Below are 19,740 nucleotides of genomic sequence, written 5' to 3'. Positions count from 1 at the left end.
CCACCTCTCTGTGAAAATGTTTCCATTTTCAACAATATTCCACTATCAGACTCACCAGCCACAAGATTTTAAACCTGAAGAAGGGAACGGGAAAGGGGATGGGTTTTGATATATTGCCTTTCTGTGGTTACAATCAAAGCGGTTTACATATTACAGTGCAATCCGCTTAAGTGCAAGGGTCTGGGACCAAAGAAATACATGCAGTTAACCAGAGCGTGTACTTAACCATTGTGACCCAAAGAAGCTTGACATCTGATAAACATATGTACAGTACTGTTTATTATATGTACAGTATACAGTCTCCGTTAACTGATGTTAGGCTTACTTGAAGTAATCAGTGATAGTCCTCTGTACACTCTTGTGTCTGTGAGTTCCATAGACTACATCTGCCAGACGGTAAAAACTGTCATAGCACTGACATCCAGTGGCCTCCAGATAGGCCCACAAGGTGTTGAGACTCTCCAGCACTCTTGCAAAAGTGACAGGCGGTTGTTGAATTTCATCAGCATGTGCCTCCCTGCTCATTTCATTATCTGTTTCATCATCAGCCGTTGCCTGCGTGTAGGCACATATCTCGATATCACTGCTGTCGACAGCTGTTTGTAGATCGTAATCAACAGCTACGTAGTGATGAAACTCCTCTTTAGTAACACCGGCTGGGATGTCAATAGCCTGTTCATCTGACGCGTTTGCAACAGCTACATCTGTTTCGTCCCTCTCCACATCCTTAACAAAGCTTGCCCGCTTGTAGCAGTTCACAATGGTTACCTGTGTAACATGATTCCAGGCTTCTTTCTGCATATGTAGGGAGGTGTGGTACCCGTGTTAGTCCACTTTTAAAGGTAACACTGGTAAACGGCATTTTTGTTACAAAGAATGTGAATGGTGTTCTTAGCTAAGTCATGGGTGCTGAATTCGAAAATGAAACCAGTTTTTGCCTATCGGGCTCAGTTTTCTTGTGACAAGCTACCCTTTTTATAAAAATCCTTGAAAACGCTGCATTTTGGTACCCTGCTGTGCAGGGCCGCCGAGAGGGGGGGGGCGGGGGGACAAAATCCCCAGGGCCCGGGGCCAGTCCCACCTGCACTCTGACCGTCTGCCACCGGGCCGGCCCCCTGTATTTAAATCACCCTGCGGTGCGACTCTCCCTCTCACCTCCCTGTGAGGCGGAACTCCTCCCTTCGGGTCTCCTTCCCTCCCTGTATCCCGCCCTCAGGGGAGCAGCAGCGGCAACCTCGGAGGGGGGAGGGGAGCGGCGACCTCAGGGGCAGGGCTGCGGCGGGGGTGAGGCGGCCTTGTCCCGGGCCCGGCCAAGTTTCTCGGCGGCCCTGCTGCTGTGGATTAATTTAATTCAGCAGTTGTAATTGTTGGAAAAACAATTGAAATATACTAGGAATTACAATACAAAACCCTTAGTTTAGAAAGCCACCACCAGGAAATAAGGGAGGTTTGGCAACATTGGCCATGAGTCATGCTCGAACATGTTCAAACACGTTCTGTTGCGTCAGTTGCCAACTGTATCTCAGTATTGAGAGTTCAGTCAACAATTGCTGTTGGAAGTGACTGCTTGTAGTTCTACGTTTGTGAAGGTTTGTGTTTTGTATCATTTCAGAAGAAATGCCTCGTACCTGTGCAAATAGCCCAAATTCTTTTTGTTATATCTATGGAGAGTTTACTCTGAAATCGCAAAAACGAAAACTTAATCCTCTTGTAAAAAAGTGCTACGAACTATATTTCGGGTGTAAGGTTGGTGAACAGGACCGCAAATGGGCTCCCCATATTTGCTGTTTGATGTGTGTTACACTCCTGACAGGCTGGTTAAAAGGAAGACGTCGCATGCCCTTTGCTGTTCCCATGATTTGGAAGGAACCAACGGATCACACAACAGACTGTTATTTCTGTCTGACAAAAATAGCAGGAATCACCTCGAAAACAAGGAAAACTGTGCAATATCCTAACTTACCATCTGCTATAAGACCTGTATGTCACAGTGAAGAATTGCCAGTACCAGTGCCTCCTGAGAATTTGATAGTGAGTGAAGATGAATACAGTGATGAACATGCAGAAGACAGAGAAGGGGATATGCATACCGACCCATCATTTCAGGACCTATGTGAATCAAATGTGCCCCACTTTGTGACACAAGGGGATCTCAACGATCTTATTCATGATTTAAATTTGTCGAAGCAACAGGCTGAGCTTTTAGGTTCGAGATTAAAAGGATGGAATCTTCTTTCTTGCGATACGAAAGTGAGTGTTTTTCGTGACCGACATGCTATTTTTTCTGAATATTTCTCCAAGGAAGGTGACATGGTCTTTTGTAATGATCTTTTACTGGTCTTTTACTCTTATGTTGCTTATATCTTTGATTTCTTTGTGAACTGACACAGTTTTTTTGGAACTCTTGTAGCAGAAGTGTGTCATTTTGCCAGATACATATAATAGCTACATACGCCGACACAAGCATTTACAAAAACCATTATCACATGAAAACTGAGGCTGATACAGAAATTCTGAAATGAGATCTGGATTCAGGGAAGAATTATCTTCCAGAAAATGTATGTTTTGTTCTTGTTACAGAAAAAAAGGGTTTTTTTGTAGACCAGTGTAATCAATAGAAATAAAACATGGAAAAAAGAATAAGATGATACCTTTTTTATTGGACATAACTTAATACATTTCTTGATTAGCTTTCGAAGGTTGCCCTTCTTCGTCAGATCGGATATAAGCAAGTGTTGGTAGATGACAGTATATATAAGTGATTATAATATGAAGGAAGTCTCCTCTTATTTCAATTATAACCAACAATCTAGAGTAATAAGGAGATAAAAAATAATATATACTCAATTGACATGTATTCAAAGCACATAATAAGTGAAACATCAAAGCATTTCAGTGACAGTCTAACAAGATGGGGGTGGATAGGTGAGAGGAGGGTGACAAACAGAGCAATACAACTTTATGGTTTATAATGGGCTAGAAAACCCAGATCTTTGTTAAGTCCTGTCTGGTGGGTGTCAAAATATTTAATTATTCTGACTTCAAAGGTCTTATGTTCCTGTATTGTTTTAAAGTAACCTTTCAGGATTCTTACTATGAAATCACTGGTACAGTGTTCTGGTTTTGTAAAGTGCTGCCCCACAGGAATGGAATTCTGGCTGGCACTGGCATTTTTCATGTGATGCCTATGTAAATTAAATCTTATCTTTAGCATCTGGCTTGTTTCTCCAATATAGCATCCTTCATCACATTTTTTACACTGAATGATGTATACCACATTGGAAGATGAGCATGTAAAGGATTCCTTTATGTTGAATATTTTTCCTTTGCGAATGACTATGGGGTCCTGTGAAATGTTTTGGCATAGCTTGCAGCTGGATATATTGCAAGGATGTGTGCCATTCTCTTCTTTTTGAGTCTGTGTTGGGAGCTTACTTCTGATTAGCTTGTGTTTTAAGTTGGGTGGCTGTTGGAAAACCAGCACTGGTGGGGATGGGAATATCTCTTTCAGCAATTCATCCTCCTGGAGTTGAGGCTGAAGATCTTTTATGATTTTTCTTAATTTTTCCAGCTCTGGGTTGTATGTCACTATAAGGGGGATTCTGTCTGTGGCTTTTTTTTCTTTGTACTGTAGCAGATTTTCCCTGGGTGTTTTGAGGGAGGAGACAATATTCTTGGAGATTATTTTGGGGTTGTAGCCTTTCTGTTTGAAGGATGCAGTCAGTATTTTAAGGTGTCTGTCTCTGTCCCTTGAGTCAAAGCAGATACGGTCTCTACTGGTGAGCGATTCCTGATGGAACACTTGCATTCAAACAAGCCGAAACTACAGGAAGTAAAACGTTGAAGGACCGACTGACGATCCTCCTTTGCTGCAATATGGATGGGAGTGAGAAGTTGGAACCACTTGTCACTGGAAAGAGCAAACAGCCCCGTTGCTTCAAGAATGTTAAGCGACTTCCTGTGTCATACGAGGCTAACACAAATTCATGGATGACTGGGGAAATTTGGAAGCAGTGGCTAAAGAAGTTAGACACTAGAATGCAGGCACAAAAGCATCAGATTTTGTTGCTTTGTGATAATTTGCTGCACACAGTGATGATGTCAGGCTGTCTAACGTCAAGGTGGTCTTCCTGCCACCAAACACTACCTCTGATCCAACCTATGGGTCAGGGCATAATAGCCAATTTCAAAAAACATGAGCGTTATGGATGACCAGACTGGCAAGGATAAACGTGCTGTTGAACTGGCTCGTAATCTATTACTGTTGGATTCCCTACACAGCTCTCAGACAATACATACTACAGGAAACTAACTGAGGACCCCACACAGGATTATACAAAGCAGCTAAAAGACCTTATCAGAACATTTCCTAAACAAGTACAGCCACATCTGAAGAAACTCATACCAAACCAGCCTTCTGTGGGCACATTCTACATGCTACCCAAAATCCACAAACCTGGAAACCTGGGCAGACCAATCATATCGGTTATTGGCATACTCACGGAAGAAATATCTGGGCTCATAGAGGGAATTCTGAAACCTCTCGTGCACAAAACAAACAGCTTCATACAAGACACCACAGACTTTCTGAATAAATTGAAAAATATCAAGCAATTACCACCAAGCACCCTTCTGGTCATGATGGATATAGAATCACTATACAGCAACATTCCCCGTGCGGATGGCATAGCTGCATGTGGGAGGCTCCTAAAAACATCCACACTGGACCATCAATCCTCACCAGAAACTATTACAAAATTAATCAAATTTATTTTAACTCACAACTACTCCCACTTTAACAATATCTATCTAGAAATAATGAGCACTGCGATGGACACCAGGACAGCACCCCAATATGCCAACCTTTTTATGGCTGAGCTGCAAGAAACATTTCTGAATACATACCAGACTAAACCCCTAAAATACTACCAGTACATTGATGGCATTTTTATGATTTGGACTGAGGGGGAAGAAACTCTGAAACAATTTTACAATTCCTTCAATACATACCATCCTACAATCAGATTCAAAATTGACTACTCCCCAGAAAAAGTCAATTTTTTGGACACCACGGTCTCAATCAGCGATGGCTATATACAAACATCTATATACAAGAAACCCACAGACAGATGCAGCTACCTCCACCACAATCCAAAATATAGAACAGGAAAAGTTCTCTACGATGACGAATCACAGAAGGCAAAAGTAGAGACTAATAGACGATTCACCACTGGAGACGTGAGTCCAACAGTCTTTATTATATCAGAGATAACGACCCGACACAGGCCGTGTTTCGACGCTAAAAAGCGTCTGCATCAGGGGTCAATAAATACACCAAGTAATGAATGCAAAACGAAGAGTCCTACTTGTATATGTGTTGTCAACTCACTGATCACGTAGCACCAAACAGAATATGCTGGATACAAACTATCAGAGCAAAAAACTGTTTTCATCAGCATTGAAAATGTCACGAGGTGCAAACTCATTCAAGATGATAGGAAGAACTGAAACAACCCAATTTTCAGCACCAAAGTCATCAGCGTCTTGTTTTTCACCATGCTGTTTCTTGAATTTTATGTTGTTCTTCTCCTTCCATCTTTCCAACCATCCAGCAGTGCCTTTGAATTCAGTTAGTCCAAGACTTTGATCTAGCTGATTAGCTTTCTCTATAAGCAGTGGACCACTGACAGGAAACTGTCTGCTCCTGACTTGAGAAAACCACCGAAGAAGAGCATCTTCTAAATCCTCAGCTTTTCCCGCCCGTTTCCGTTGTGGATTTGTATTGTTTTGCCAGTCTTCCAGAAGCTGATCTTTCTGCTTCAAGATCCGTGAAATTTGACTGGGATTGACACCATATTCTTTAGCAATAGATGCTTGACTTTGTTTGTTTTCTACTTTTTTAAGAACTTCTATTCGTTCAGCCATGTTAAAGTCTTACAGTTGCGCAATAACGACGACGACTTCAGTGTACACTCTAACAGCTTTCTTTCACTTATTCTGCCTGTGGCAGTTAACCAATAAGATTTCAAATTTATCGCCCCTTTGTCACGTGCTATTCGGCTTCCATATCCCATGCATGCGTTTATGCAGAGTCTTTCCTGCAGAGAAGCGGTCTTAAACCGTGCATATAAGCAAATCTTGCACTTATCAGTGGTGCGTTAAACTGAAGTTTGCCCCCATAGAAATTGATGGCGCCAAAAATGGGACTGAAGTACGGCATGCAGTTAAACAGAGCATGCGCTTATCCGACATGCACTTAAATGGAGTGCACTGTATATATAGGTCCTTATTTTGCACATGGGACAATAGAGAGGATTAAAGGTCCTGTTTACTAAGTCACACTGTTAAGTTAATGTTTCTAACGCATGCTAAAAATAAGTGCACACTAACACTAGAGACACGCATAGGAATATATGGGTATCTGTAGCATTAGCGCCTGCTAAAAACGCTAGCGCGTCTTAGTAAAGAGGGCCCTAAGGGGCCCTTTTACTAAGCCGTGGCAAAAAATAGCCTAAGGCAGTGCAAGCATGTCTTTTGTATGCGCACTGGGCCAGTTTTTATTGCGTCCTGGAAAAAGGTCCTTTTTTAAGGGGCCGTAAAATGGGTGTGCTGCAAAATAAAAACCAGCTTGTATCCATTTTCAGCCTGAGACCTTACTGCCACCCATTGACTTAGTGGTAAGGTCTTATGTGCTACCCAGGCGGTAGGCATGTAGCGCGCATCCACTGCCATTTACCACACCAGGTAAGTGCCAAGCGGTACAAAATAGAAAATATTTTCTACCGCGTGTATTCAGCATGCGCCAAATTCTGAATTACTGCCCAGGGCACATGGTAGCCAGGCGGTAATCCTGATTTGGCATACACTGGACTTGCATATGTCCTTACACACCTTTATAAAAGGGCCTCTAGGTGACTTGTCCAGAGTCACAAGTAGCTGCAGTGAGAACATGATGGCCATATTGGTAAGAGAAGAATATGAATTTGTTACTAATCTTGCCCTGCTCCACTTGCTAAGATTTTAAAACTGCTATTTCTTGTAGATTATTTCCAAATCTAAAATCCACTTATGAGTCATTGCTGCAAATCTTCACAAATCGATTCCTAAATGGAGTACAGGCACTGCAGCACTTAGGGGATATGTTATTAATGTTGGTAACCGTTAAGACATGTTATTTTACTGTTAATCCCAGTCATTAGTAACTAGGTCTCATTGTATAAAAAGGGACCTTTGCTAAAATAGCACGTTAGTGGTGACACATCTTTATGATAGCCCAAGCTCATAAGTTCTCTATTTATTAACTCACAGAAGAGGGTTACATAGAACTTTATGTGTTAAGATCTTTTGTAGGGGTGGGCAAAGAGTACGAATTCTAATCACGATTAATTGCACGACCAAAACATTTCATTGCGCGATTAATCGCGTTTAGTCACGGCATGCATTTTAGCCCATTTCTCTTGCCCTTTCCTACTGGCTGTCTCCTATTGAACACAATCATCTATCTCTATCTCCCTCACCCTCTTTGTTTCTTTTTTTCATGCTCTCCTACCCAGCTTCACCCAGATTCTCTCATGTCTAATGTTCCCTCTAAGCAGATCGCAAGAGCGATTGCTCATACATTTTAGGAGCGTCGCTCACAGATTTTACATGGCTACTCACAAAAATGTTTTTTTGTATGTGTGTGCTATATACAGAAATGCATTGCTAATACTGGTGCTCAAAAATTGTTGCTTTTTAAAACTAAAAACAATTTGCACACACTAGGCCACTCCTTAGAGGAAACATTGATTCCCCCTTCACCCAGTTTCTCTCATGCTCCCCTCCCCAGCCTTCACCCAAATTTTCTCATGCCCCCTGATTTTTTTTAACGCAGACCCACCACCCTCTCCCCGTGTTTACCTGAACAGCAGGGCTCAAGTTCTGGATTTTCTCTTCTTTCTCGGTACTGCTCAAAGTCCTTTTTCTTCCTCTGCATGGCTGACTCTGCAGATACATGAACTGTGCCATGCAGGAAGTTGGGGAATTTTCATAGTTTCAAGTCCCACAAGACTTCCCCAACTTCCTCCACAGAGCGGCTCACGTATCTGCAGAGCTTGGCCGTGCAGGGGAAGAACAAGGACTTTGAGGTAGCACAGAGAAAGAAGTGAAAATCCAGAGCCCGAACCCTGCTGTTGAGGTAAACGCAGGGGTCTGTGTTAAAAAATCAGCTGGTGTTAAAAAGCACCATTTTAGTTAAAATATTAATATGTTAATAATGCTAGTAATATGTTAATTGTTTTCCTTCTTTTGAGAGAAGTTCAAAATTATTTACTTCCTCCAGAAAAGTGAATATTGAAATAAGTTTCACACTCCATTATATTTCTCTTTGTATTAACTTCTTTTTGTTCTTGTGTCTGATTTTCTCTTACGTTAGGCTTATTTATGACAGGGTTATAATTTAAAGGTAACATGATGCTGACATCCATTTCTTATATTCAGTTAGGGGACCATTCCACAATTGTGCAGCTCCATTTATGCGTCCTGAGGATGTGTGATGGGAGTGTAGTGGAAGTGAATTTTAAAGATTGTTTTTCAACTCTGCCTTGACCGACAAGTGCACTCAGGGTCTGTATTTTTGATTAGAAGTAATTCTGTTTAAAAATGATTAACTTTGTGTGAAAATAAGTTGGAATGTAGAAGATAGACACAGTTCTAATTAATTTGGTATGTGAAGGAAGAGGTGGAGCCTATTTCGAGTTCAGACTGGCCACCTGGACTGAGAAACATGAGACCACATTCCCACAGCATGGCTTGTTTACCTAAACAGAGAAATTCTCAAGCATTCTGTAATTTTCCTTAGCTCTGAACATGAGTTCTAAGCCTAATAAAAAAGGGGGCCTTTTACAGTGAAGCTGGAAGCTCATCTATGGGTGGACGCATTGCATAGAACCAGACTCCTGGTCAAACTCCGGCTTCTATTATTGAATACATAGAGTAACCTGGTTTGGTGCACCTAACATTCAGGCAACTGGGGGCCCAGAGGCTCTAGGGGGCCCCAGAGGCTGCCCAGTTGCCCGCCACCGCTACACATTACAGCCCTCCCCAGACCTACCTAGAAGGTGGTCTAGTGGCCTCTGCAGGGGTAGGAAAGAATTCCACTCTTTCCTGAGTGCTGCTGCTACTCTGCCTGGTGAAGCCAGCGCCATTGTGTTTTAAAAATGATTTCTGAGAGTTCCTGCGGCAGTCTTGTGAGACTGCCGAGACCCGCAAGACTACTGCCGTCTTGGCAGCCATTTTGAAAACATGATGGTGGCACCAGGCACAGTGGTGATAGTGGGCAGGAAAGAGTGGGGTTCTTTCTTGCCCCCCAAGAAACCAGTAGACCACCAGGGCCCTTCAAGGTAGGACCAGGGAGGGCCCACTTTGGCTCAGGGTGTGTGTTGGGGGCAGCAACTGAGGTGGTGGGGGGGGGGCTGTAGTGTGTTGGAGGGGGCAGCAGGCAGTGACCGGGGGGCCCCAATGACCCTTACTACCTGGGGGCCCCAACCACTGTCATCCACCCCTGGCCCACAGTTATACCATTCACAGACCTGGCATAACAGTGGGTACATACATTTGGCAGGGCCATGTATAACTTATAGTATTCTGTAAATTAAGTGCATTAAACTGGAGTCTCACCCATGCTCAATCCTTTTCATTTACAGGTTATATAAGTTAGGTACTCTCACAGAATTGAATAGAGAAGGGGCGGGCAACCTTAGTCCTGAAGGGCCACAACCCAGTCGGGTTTTCAAGGTTTCCCCAATGAATATGCATGAGATCTATTTACATGCACTGCTTCCATTGTATGCAAATAGACATCATGCATACTCATTATTCTGTTAGCAGTGCATAAGTGAGTTGCTGATGTGAGTCTTCTTTTTCAGTCGTGTCTCCTGAGGACGGCAGAGGGTGAAACATGGACCCATGTAGAGTGCAGGACATTAAGCTTTTGAAAATCCGAGCATGAGACTGGGCAACTGAGCACCAATTTTGGTATACAAGACTTTGGACTTGGTACAACTGCTTATAGAATTTGAAGCCCCCCCCCTCCATTTACTACCATGCAGCACTGCTGACACAGCCCGTTCAAAGTGAATGGGCTGTGTCAGCATTAGCGCATAGCAGCCACTACCACAGCTTAGTAAACAGTGGGGTAAGGGATTTGGATTATATGACACTAACACAGAAGATTCTTGCAGGATCTCGCTGAAGAGTTTAGGAAGTTTAAAGAGAACTGAGAGTTTCCAAAAAATTATCAGAAAACATCAGCCACCAGATAAGTACATAATTTTATGTAATTTTGCATATTGTTATGGACAACATTGGCATCAGCCTGGTGTAAAGATGACAGTATATGAGAGACACAGCGGATTCTAGTCACATACACTTGTTGGAATGTTATTGTATTTTACATGCATTGCCTGTCACCTATTATTTCTCTGTGATTACTCTGTGACCTCTGATGTGAATTACTTAGAGAGGTCACACAGCTATGCAACTTCCTGTTGGGGGTTAGACACTGCAGATGCAGCACATGCAGCACATGGAGCACATGGAGCTCATGATCTCTCCTAACCTGAGAGGATCTATGGTGGTGTGAGCATCCATTACCATCTAAGCACATGGAAGGAGCTGATAATACAAATGTATAGTAATATGTATATATAAGCCTGTCTGATTATAATCTAACTGCAAACTGTGAGTAAACAGATGTTTTGTTACTTCAACTTTAAAGTGACTCAGCAGTGAATTATTCAGGGGTGAATGAGAGAGAGATGAAGAAAGAAATTAACATTTCTAAAGCTGAAGCTGTGTGTACTAAAATCTGCTAATTATTTACTACAAATAATCCAACAAAAGGGTTATGGGCCCAAGGTCCAGGAATTGAAAAAGAAGAGAAATATTACCAGGCAGAAAAAAAGGCCACATTTTTCTCTTAAGTTTTAAAGGAAAGATTCAGTCTGTCTCTCTCTCCCCCCACACAGCAGACAGAAGGCTAAGAAAATGGCTGAGGGAAGAAATTCACCATTGTTCTATTCTCTCAAGGTGCCTAGATTAACTGAGTTTAATTATCAGCAGTGGGAATTAAGATTCATATGTTTCCTTCGAGCAAAAAGATTAGATATATGCTTAGACCAAGACAGAACAGCTGAAAATATGGCTGAATGGGACAATGCAAACTATTATGTGAAGTGCATGCTTTTGGAAGCTCTCTCAGAGAAACAAGCCATATTAGTGGAGGGAAAAGATACACCAAAGGACATTTTATATAAACTGAGAACTATGTATGCAACTACATATGCAAAGCAGCAACCAATTTGGTTGGCAGAGTTGAATGAAACCAAATTAAGGGATAAAAGTAAATGTAATGATCACATTATGTATCTTATGTCTTCATTTCAAAAGCTAGAACTTTCTGGAATTCCCATGTGTGATGCATTGAAAAGAGCATTTCTTTTTACCTCACTATCAAAGAAGTTTGATGTTTTAGGTCTGTAAATGAGGCCATTGAAGGGCAATCTTTTGAACAGGCAACATCAAAGCTAAGGCAGGAATGCATAATAAATGATTCTGAGGAGATGTGTTCTCAAAGTCAGTCAGAGAGAAATGAAACAAATTTCTTGGCAAAGAACAGAGGAAGGCGGAGCTATGGGAAAACTCCACCCAAGGGCAAGCTGATTTGCTACTCATGTGGAAAGGAGGGACATGTATCTAAATGGTGTAAGGAAACACAAAACACTCCCTCTAGCTCACCTAAGCCAATAGAACTAAAGAATTTTCAAACCAGGAAATGTATGAAGGACAAAGATAAACACAAGGGCTTTCTAATGGCAGAAAAATCTTTGACTATGGTAAATAATAATTCAAATGAAAGTACTTGGATTTTGGATTCAGGGAGCACATGCCATTTAACCAATTGTAAGGATTTCTTTCAGGAAATGTGTCCAGAGGAAGGTATTCTTAAAACTGCAAACGCAGGGACTGCTCAGATCCAAGCAAAAGGATTTTGATGAAGTGTTTGCACCTGTAGTGAAACACACGACAATCAGAACACTTCTGAGCATTGCAGTCTCAAAAGGCATGCAAGTCAACCACATTGATGTGAAAACAGCATTTCTTCACGGAGATATAACTGAAGACTTGTACATGGAACAGCCAACAGGTTTCATAAATACAAAACAAAGACAGCTAGTGTGTAAATTAAACAAAGGTCTTTATGGATTAAAGCAAAGTGAAAAATGTTGGAATGACAAATTGCATGAAATATTGACAAATTTAGGATTTAAGCAAGGTGAAGCAGATAAATGCTTGTACACTAGGTGCAGAAATGGACAATATGCATACATTTTAGCTTTTGTTGATGATCTGCTCATTGCAAGCAAAAGTGAGCAAGAGTACAAGGACATTGTAAAGTGTTTAAACCTCAATGTTGAGATAAAAGAACTTGGTAATGTGTCATACTATCTTGGTATAGAAATTGAGAAACAAAATGATGGTTCTTATCTTCTAAGCCAGAAGCAGAAAATAAATGAGCTTATTGAAAGTTTAGGTATGCAAGATGCCCAAGTTGTAAGCACTCCCATGATCACTGATTTTCTGAAGGATGAAACAGTAAGAGAACCTTTACCAGATAACATCCAATATAGATCAGCCATAGGTAAGCTTTTATATCTAGCTACCACATACAGGGCTGATATAGCAAATGCAGTAGGAATTTTGAGCAGAAGGGTCAGCTCACCTACCAAATCAGATTGGACTGCAGTTAAAAGGATGGTAAGGTATTTAAAGGGTACCATTGATTGTAAATTAAAGATTTCAGCCAATAGTAATCCAAAACTAATATGTTACTGTGATTCAGATTGGGCAGGGGATCATTCTGATTATAAATCCACAAGTGGATATGTGTTTATGTATGGAAATGTACAAATTTCATGGGCCAGTCATAAACAAAGTATTGTGAGTTTGTCTTCTACAGAAGCTGAATATGTGGCCGTATCGGAAGCGTGCAGAGAACTGATGTGGATTGAAAAACTTTTGCTGGATTTCGGAATAGCTGAAAAGAGACCAATCCAGATAATGGAAGATAATCAGAGCTGCATCCGACTGTCACAGAATGACAAGGTTCAGTCACGCACCAAGCACATCGCAACGAAATACCACAACGTGCGAGAGTTGGCAAAAGAAGGGGTCATCAGTCTACACTATTGTCACACCAGTGAGATGACAGCTGACATCATGACCAAACCGTTACCCAGAGAATATTTTGTGAATCTGCGTATAAAGCTTGGACTTTGTATGAATAAATAATTGCATGACAGTTATGCATGAGAAGGGGTTTGTTGGAATGTTATTGTATTTTACATGCATTGCCTGTCACCTATTATTTCTCTGTGATTACTCTGTGACCTCTGATGTGAATTACTTAGAGAGGTCACACAGCTATGCAACTTCCTGTTGGGGGTTAGACACTGCAGATGCAGCACATGCAGCACATGGAGCACATGGAGCTCATGATCTCTCCTAACCTGAGAGGATCTATGGTGGTGTGAGCATCCATTACCATCTAAGCACATGGAAGGAGCTGATAATACAAATGTATAGTAATATGTATATATAAGCCTGTCTGATTATAATCTAACTGCAAACTGTGAGTAAACAGATGTTTTGTTACTTCAACTTTAAAGTGACTCAGCAGTGAATTATTCAGGGGTGAATGAGAGAGAGATGAAGAAAGAAATTAACATTTCTAAAGCTGAAGCTGTGTGTACTAAAATCTGCTAATTATTTACTACAAATAATCCAACAACACTGAGCACTGGTTTAATTTTAAAACATTTTTTTAATAACAATTTTTTATAGAATAAGTTTTAGGAAATGTTTTAGCAATAGTTATCAAAAGAGTAAGTCTATGCATATTCATTGAGGAAATCCTGAAAAGCCAACTGGATTGCGGTCCTTGAGGATCAAGGTTGCCCGCTCCTGGAATTGAGCTAGGTGTCCTGCTGGCACTTTTATGGGTTAGTGTACTCTTACACACCCAAGTGTTAATAATATACACATACAGGGAGCATGTTAACAAATACATCTAGTTTATTGAATTGCCCTTTTTATTGTTTGAAAAAGCTAAATCTGATTTCAGATTCTGAATCACCTTCTTTCAGACTCTGGTGTGCAATTTTATCCCATTTAGTTAGGAAACTCTTTCCAGATATATTGTGTGTTGTGCATCTGTAATCCAAACAATTTACTTCTATATTTACTTCTTGTTGGGCTTTGGTGTTTCAGAGAAGGATTGGGTTATCTGGTCACCTCTGAGCAGTGTGTGTTGTTTCCCAATGGGTCTGAGTTCTGCAATTTTCTTTCTCTAGGCAAATCAGCACATTGAAGCAGAAATATAGTCTCCCTGAGCATCTATAATTAAAATACAGTTTTCTTCTGCTCTGAAAATGCAGTGATGTCACTCTCAGAATGTGCCTTGTATATGAACCTGCTGTGATATGATGGGAGCGGGAATGGGTCTCTATCTCAGCCGAGACTGCACAGGCAGGGTCTAGAGTGAGTTTGAGTGAGAAAGAGGAGTTTGTCCTAGGGAGATGTGCACTGGGTCAGGGGTAAAAGGAAGAGACAATAGTACACGTTTACTAAGGTACGCCGAGAAATGGCCTGAGCTGTTGTAGGCGCATGTATTGGATGCGCGCAGGTCCATTTTTCAGTGTACCTGCAAAAAAGGCCTTTTTTTGCTGAAAATGGACGTGCGGCAAAATATAAATTGGCGCACATCCATTTTGGGCCTGAGACCTTCCCACCACCCATTGACTTAGCAGTAAGGTCTCACGCTTTAACCGGGCAGTGTTAGCAGTACACTGCCGATTACCGCCAGATTAGCACCACACGGTAGAAAATTAAAAATATTTTCTGCCGTGCGTATCAGACACGCATAAAAAGTGAAATTACTGCCCAGGGCAAGCGGTAGCCAGTTGGTAGTTCCAAATTGACACACATTGGACGCGCATAGGCGCCTATGTGCCTTAGTAAAAGGGCTCCTTAGTCATATTGTATTTGTATTGTATTTATAGACTTTATTCTGCCTTTCACAAATCCTATAAAGTGGATTACAAATAAGAAATTTCAACATTTGAAGGAAATTACAGTACTGATAAATCATTTAAGAACAAATTCAGTTCACATTACAGAAGATTAACAATACTTGCATTACAATAACAAATCCTATCCAGATATAAAATTACAATCTCTGTCTAAAAAAAAGATAGGTCTTAAGAACTTTTCTGAATAACATATATGAAGTAATTTGATGAATTTGGGTTGGAATACTATTCCAGAACCTGATGCTTTGGAAGTAAAAAGAATGTTCCCTAAATGATTTGCAATTAACATTCTTCTTTGAAGGTAAATCTAATAATAATCTTTTCCCACTTCTTAAATAAGGTCTTCTGTTAGATAAAATTAGAAGTCCACCTACTGACTCTGCATTAAGCCCCAAAACACTTTTATAAACCATACATGCCAGTTTAAACAGGATGCGACTATCAACCTTAAGCCAATTTAAAAATCATTTAATAATGGAGAGACCACAGAATACTCCCTACACCATACTGTATATTTATTTATTTATTACATTTGTACCCCGCGCTTTCCCACATAATGCAGGCTCAATGCGGCTTACATAGTAATTTGAAATACAAAGTCATATAATAGAAATTTCAAAACATTATAAGTTGAGCTTCATAGTATATGATAAGTTGAGCTTGATAATGTATGATTAGGATAAGAGAGGGTAGACAGGATAGGATAGTATAATTTGGGAGAAAAGGGGTAAGGAGGGATAAAATAAAGGCGATGTTCGCCTCTCTCCTGTGGCTCAAAAAAAAAAAGATGCTTTGCACCTGATCAGAGATGGCCGGTGCTGTAATTAGCCTTGTTATGAGTGCCTTTGCAGGTTGCCGCATTGCCATATGCAATTCTCTGATAGCTCCTTGCAGATGGCAGGTGGCATGGTTATGCCAAACTGCCAAGGCGCATGCCTTGGAGCGTTTTTCCTGTCAGTCTCGCATCACTTTCCCTTTATTTGCTAGTACAAGGTTTCCTGTTTGCGGTATTTCTGACAGTCATATGGTGTGATTTTGGGGTGTTTGTTCCAGCTCGTTGTTGACTTCGGGCCTGTTTTCCTGCTCTTCTACCTTTCTTGGGGACCACAGGGGAGTGGAATCCTCTCTCCTATCTGACAAGAATTCTTTTTGTGAAGTGTTTCTTCCTGCTTTGACTCTTTACAGAGCAGTTTTCTCTTCCTTCCAGATTACAGTGACTAGCTCCCTATTTCTGTGGGAAGTTTTCCATTTCTATGTGTTTTCTGGCCTTTCCTGGTTTCCATGGTGGTCCTGGAATCTCAGTGTTGCCATGCTACCTTTTGCTCCAGGTGCAGTTTTTTTAGAGTGCTTAGTGAAGCACATCCGTTATTCTGGGGGGTGGCAGGCTTTCGGTCTGAAGGTCACACATTCAGGGCTGCTTGGTGCATGTTATTAGAAGCTGTGTTTATCCGCTCTCTTGTAGCTGGATCATTTTTTCTGCACTCTCCTATGGTGCTGGTCTTGTCAGGCACTTCTTTGCATGTCTGCGGTGACTAACACTATAATACAATGCTACAGTGGAGGGTTACCATATGGCTCCAGAAAAAGGAGGACGGATTGAGCCAGCCGGGTTTTACTTCCATTGCTTTCAATGGAAGTAATTGAGCCAGCCAGGTTTTACTTCCATTGTAGCAATGGAAGTAAAACCCGGCTGGCTCAATCCGTCCTCCTTTTTCTGGAGCCATATGGTAACCTTTCTGGAGCCATATGGTAACCCTACCTGTGTGGCTTTTCCACAGAAGCTCTGCTTTTTGTTCTTGATTACTGACCCTTCCCAAACCTTGGCATACTAGCTCCCGCCATCGCTATAGCAGCAGAGTCTCTACCTGTATGTTATAGTGTTTCTGTCTGCTTCTGTTCAGCTTGAGCATTTTTTCCTGGTGTTGGAAGCTAGCACTGATTAGAAGCTACCTCATTATGTGGAGGAGTGGCCTAGTGGTTAGGGTGGTGGACTTTGGTCCTGGGGAACTGAGGAACTGAGTTCGATTCCCACTTCAGGCACAGGCAGCTCCTTGTGACTCTGGGCAAATCACTTAACCTTCCATTGCCCCATGTAAGCCACATTGAGCCTGCCATGAGTGGGAAAGCGCGGGGTACAAATGTAATAAAAAAATAAAGAGACAGACTAATGGTTCCAGCAGTCAATGGACAGTGTACATGGAGATCCAGAGGCATCTGGATTAAATCCCACTATAGCTTGCCTTTGGTGTGGCACAAGGGTACCAACACCATTTTCTGCTACTACTTCTAGCTCTGGGTATCAGCCACACCGGTTTACTTTTATGAGCGGCCATGCCAGGCAGTTACTCTGCTCAGCCATGCTAGCCAACCCTGGCTACTCTCAGCAGAAAAATAGCTTGAGACTAGGCATTGGACAGCTGCTGTGGCTTTTACATCACATTGAGTGAGCTATCTTTTAGAGGTGCACTTTTGTTTGGAGGAGATCTAACACAGTTAGTTGAAAACATAAGGATCTCCACATCTCTGCTTGCCAAAGGCTAAGCCTCAGGATTATTTTCAATCCTCTCTGCCTTGTTTTCGGTTTTGGGGGCCAAAGGCTACAGCCCAGGACTATTACCTTTCAGGGTTCCCACTCCAGCAAGGAATCCTCACCTTTCTTGCCCCAAAAAGTAAAAATCTTTAACATCCAAGTCGACCATTACTTTCTGCTCCTCTAGATGTTGGGGCATTGGTTCACTCCTTGAGTTTCAGGCTAACAGGACATCTTTCTGATTCCCTGAGTCGTGGATCACATTTTATCTCAGGCCTTTGTGTCTTTGAACTACTGAGGCGGGGTTACAACTGGGAGTGCTCCCGTTTCTTTGCAGGTTTGACTTGAAAATTCCATGCAGGCTCCCACCTATATATCACACATTCGCCTGAGTGTCGACTTCTAGGAATTCATTGCATCTTTAGGGTCTCCTTGTCACATGGACCATGTGGATGTCTGGTATGAATGCAGTCCAAGCAGGAAGGGTTCTGGCCTCACTGGATCTCTAGGAAGCGGGTTTTTTATTTCCCAGTTGTTCCTTCATGGTTTTGTTCTGTGATTTCCGATTCTTGGAAGGATGTAGGAGGATTAGGGAGTCAAATTTACTCCCGGATGTTTGACACAGAAATGTAAAGGCAGAGATGTCATATGGACTATCTTCTCTGTTCGTTCATGCAAGTTCCTCTCCTTTCTCTCTGTTAGAAATTCTGTGTCCATGTCTCGAACTTGCTTGCCATCAGGTTCTTCTTACTTGATCTTTGGGCTGATTTGCTCCTCTTCTTATCTAGAGAGTCTGCAAGTTTCACCCCAAATATCTAATTGGATTGGGCTTCAATTTCACACCAAACTCTTGGGGTTTCTGGGGGTGTTTTTAGCCATAGGCTTAGGTTGCTGTTCTGCCCCAGCCTTTGTCCCTCATCAGGTGCTACTCTCTTGTTCTTCTCCTAGACTTTCGGAGTATTTTTGGACCCAGAACAGCCTCTATTTAGCAATTCTTCCTTGAACCAGTTTCACATCAGAATGCTGCAGTGCTTCCTTCTTGGCTGTTAGGAGCTATCTCACTTGGAACTACAAGCCTTCATCTGCCACTCCTATGGGATTCAGCACAACTTTCTGCAGATGATTTGGTTGTCTTGGCTCTCTGAAGACTGCTCTGCACAGCTCGTGTAAGGTGGAGGAATGCCCCAGTTGGGGGCTCAGGGATTTAGATTCCTTGTTTGACTTGGTTTGGGTGTTGACAGGCAGGTAGCTTTAGATAGCTTCCCATCCACTGCTTTAGTTTACAACACTGCACGGCAGTTGCAGCTTTCTACAGTGGCTGATTGGCCTCCCATTTTGGGACAAGTTGCTGTTGAGGAGGACTTTGTGAACTTGGTATAGTTCTGGATGAAGTACAAACCCAATGTTTTTTGAGGACGAGGTAACCAAGCTCTCTGTTCAGGTTGGGTTCTCCCTAGTGCTGTGGATTCCACATGCTATTGTTCAGGATGGCTTGCTATTTTTCAAGTCTCCTGATTTCAGTCCAACCAGGTTTTTGGTTCTTTGGCCTTCATCTGGTCGAGATCCGCTGGATTTCTTCTGAAGAAGGATGGTGTGCTCAGTCCTGTCTTTAGGCTTCAGGTGCTTCTGATTTTCTCCTCTTGTTCCCTTGTTTTCCAAATGTTGGAATGTTTTCCAGATGCTTTTCCTGTTTGGAAGTTTTCTTTGCCTTTCTTATGTCTGTTTCTTGTGTGTGTGATCTACAAGTCCTCTAGCCAGGAAGTCTACTTCCATGCCACACTTCCTTGCTAAATCAGGGAGGCTATTGCATCCAAGTTTTGCTAGTGGGTATTCCACACCTGGTGTCTTCCAGGTGTGGAAGGTGCCATACCTTCCTGGGCATACACCCATCTGTTCTCTCTGGAGTGCAGATGTTGGGCATCTGCATGTTCTGCCGGGCTTTCCTTCTCCTGTCACTTTCAGTTCTGGGTCTCCATGTGGGCCGCTGCATCTTTGAGAGGATTAGTGCTCTCCGTGTGTTCTTCAAGTTCCCTCCCTAGTCAACACACGAACCAAGTCAAACAAGTATCTGGATTCATCCCA

The sequence above is a fragment of the Microcaecilia unicolor genome, chromosome 5 (assembly GCF_901765095.1).
Source record: "Microcaecilia unicolor chromosome 5, aMicUni1.1, whole genome shotgun sequence".
NCBI classification, from domain to species: Eukaryota; Metazoa; Chordata; class Amphibia; order Gymnophiona; family Siphonopidae; genus Microcaecilia; species Microcaecilia unicolor.
Note: the sequence above shows the minus strand (reverse complement) of the source record.